Source organism: Urocitellus parryii, chromosome 5, assembly GCF_045843805.1.
Source record: "Urocitellus parryii isolate mUroPar1 chromosome 5, mUroPar1.hap1, whole genome shotgun sequence".
In the NCBI taxonomy this organism is placed as follows: domain Eukaryota; kingdom Metazoa; phylum Chordata; class Mammalia; order Rodentia; family Sciuridae; genus Urocitellus; species Urocitellus parryii.
This window is the reverse complement of record NC_135535.1, coordinates 184996183-184999559: the sequence shown is the minus strand read 5'-3', so window position 1 is coordinate 184999559 and position 3377 is coordinate 184996183.

Genomic DNA, 3377 nt, shown 5'->3' with positions numbered 1-3377 from the left:
GCATGCGCCACTGTGCCCAGCTTGACATCCCTAGTTTGAAAATGTTTTTATGTGTGTGAAGCTGCGTAAGTGTGAATAAGCATGAGTATTTGGATGCAAACGTTTACACTTACATATACTTACATATGTATTATACTTACATATGTATCATTGTGAAAAATGATGATTGTATGACTTATGTATGTGTGTGTGAGTGAATGTGTGTGCATGAGAGCTGCCAAGCTTGCGAGGCTGTGTGAGAGTACATATATTTATGTGTATGATGTACACATGCATACATATGAGAGTGAGACACATGCATGAGAACCTGGGTGTTTGTGGCTGTGTATATGCCTGTCTAAGCAGTTTAAATATGCATATTTGTGGCAAAACCATATACACGTGGACGTTCCTGGGGGTGATTTTTTTTTCTTTTTTGTAGTGCTGGGGGTTGACAAGTTTGTGTTTACAAATGTTGTATGGATAGTATTTAAGAAAGTATATCTAGACAAAGTGAATCCATCTCAGAACTGTATTGTTAAGCAACAGAAGCCAGACACATGACTCCATTTATATAAAATACTAAAACAGGCAAATCTAATCTATGATATAGGAAGCCAGAATAGGTTCACCCTGGAAGGGGGCATGAAGAGGCTCCTGGGGTGTTAATAATGAAATACTTCTTTGGGGGGATACCATGGATTGAACCCAGGGGTACTTAACCATTGAGCCACACCCCCAGCTCTTTTTATTTTTTATTTTGAGACAGGTCTTGCTAAATTGCTTGGGGCCTTGTTAAGTTGCTAAAGCTGGCTTTGATCTCGTGATCCTCCTAACTCAGCCTCCCAAACCCCTGGGATTACAGGCCCAGCTGAAATACTTTTATATCCATTTATACAGGTATGAGTACTTCGTAAAAATTCAATAAACTCTATACTCACATGTAGTAATAAATCATAAAGTACATATGCAATTTATGTATTTATTATAATTCAACAAAACATTTACCCTGGCCTGGCACAGTGGTGCACACCTGTAAGCCCAGCAACTCAGGAGGTTGAGGAAGGAGAATTGAAAGTTCAAGGAAAACCTCAGCAACTTCTTAAAATAAAAATTAAAAACTGGGGATGTGGCTCAGTGGCAAAGCACCCCTGTGTTCAATCCCCAGTGTCAAAACAAACAATTTATTCCAAAAATAGAACATGAAGATTATACCTTTCTTCATCTCCCCCACAAGTGCACATACTGTGCTCTTCTCCAGTTTGTTAGGGATTCTCCTCCTCCTTCTTGTTCCTCATGCCCCTGAAGATGAGGGTCTCTACATGTGCAAGAGGTCACTGAGCCTGCATTGCCTGTGAAAAATCAAGGTTGTCCATACCCCCACAGCCCTCCTGCTCCCCCATCCTAACTTTCTTGGTCTTCCTGTGTAACTCATTGACCTTCCAAGGCAGTGTCCCTGGAGACAAAGGTCTAACGGAGAAAATTTGGTTCATACCCCACAGGAATCCCCAAGATGAAGTTCTGAAGTGGTGAAACCTCAGGTTTGCCCACTAATATGGCAGTACTAGAATGCCAGTCACTCTACGGAGGGACAAAACACAGAAGGATGATGGATGCAGTATGGCTTTTTAGGAGGGAAACTTTTAGAGCACCTTTCTTTGGAGATCCCTAAAGGGGATCTTGGTCACAGTATTTCAGCTTCTAGGATCTGGTTTCTTCACCTGAAAGGTGAGATAAAGTACTATGCATCCCAGTCCTGTCTCTGTTATTGTGCCTGCTTGTATCTGTGTGTACACAACTGTGTGCATGTGCCCACGAATGATGTATGTGATTGTGTATAATTGTGCTCGGTTAATCAACTTCGCACCTGAGCCCAGGTAAGGGATCTCATGGATGTGTGTGCTCATGCTCCATGAAGGGGTTTTGCACTTCCCAACTGTTCTCAGCAAGCACATTCAGAACACAGTTCAGACCCAGTATCCAGACTCTCCTAGGAAGAAAGCCTTGTACCTAGGTGTCCCAAGATTGAGGAACACACTAGAACTGCTAGGAAGGTCAATTCCCCAAAGTTTATCCCATTTCAGATTGCGTCATCCTTTGACTCCTACAAACATTTGCCGAACCATTTGTTCCAGTTTGGGGCTCAGAACTTCTGATTTCTACAGGTCTTTGAGACATAGAATCTATAATGGAAAGGGGGCTAAGCCTAGATGAGGGAGGGTCAGCTTGTCAGCTCCCTCATCTTCCTCTGGGCTGGGCTCCAGCTATGAACACATTCACTTCCCTTGCCAGGCTGGCGCCTGCCTTGGCACCCAAATCCAGGTTCCTCCCCCAATCAGGGCCCCTCCCACCCTCTCCCAAACCTGCTCAACCTGCTTGGCAGCCCAGCATCTCCCAGAGGTGCCTCCCAGAGATGGGATGGGTAGGAAGTGCCATCAGATAGGACATTGAAGTTGCCTTGATACTTCTCTCTGGTCTTGCCTTGCAGAACCCCCTCCCCCTGGTCTCTCCTGTAGGGCTGAACTCTTGAGAGTGATCTACTTCTGCCCACCCCCACCTAAATGACTCCCTCCTAGCTCAGCTGACATTTTATCTGAGTTAATCAGGACATTGCAACTCTCAGGACTATCCTGGAAGCCTGGAAAGGATGATAGCTCATGTGTCACCCTTTTCTCCCCTGGGTTCCCTGTGAGGATAGGCCCTGGCTCTGGATCATCCACAAAGCGCAACTCTGGTCTCCTCAAGCACCTTAGACTCCTGAAGTAGGTGTCTATTAATAGACTGAAAGAACTGGCATACCCTACACAGCCATCTCACAGCCTTGGAAGAAAAGCCAAGATAGTGTTCCTCCTTTTTGACGGGTGAGAAACATCAACAGGTGTGCATCAGAGGCACAGACAAAAAATAATTGTTAAACCCTTACAATGCACTAGGGTTGTTCAAGAGTTTTACATAATCATGGTTCATTTTAACCTTCATATCAATGCTCTGGAGTAGATACAGTCTGTATTCCCTCTGTAAAGACTGGAAGAATGATGCCCAGAGAGGTTAAGTACATTGGTGGAGATTAATGGTACAGCAAACAGTGGGTTCAGGACTTAAACCCAGGTGTGGCTACTGAGTCTGAACTGCTACCCTGCAACATTTGCATAATCACCCTTAAGGATATATGCACCTACTATTTAGGACAAGCCGGCTCACTTGTATACTTGGGCAGACATACCTAGATGTTAATCATAACTAGCATTATGCAGCAATTTATTTACAAATCACTTTCACACCTAGACACAATGCCCCCCAGGGAGGAGGGTTGTTACATTTAATAACAATTAAAGCTACCATTTGTTGACTCAGATGAGGCTAAGCTTCTTGGCTAGTAGCGGTTCATTGTTTCATCT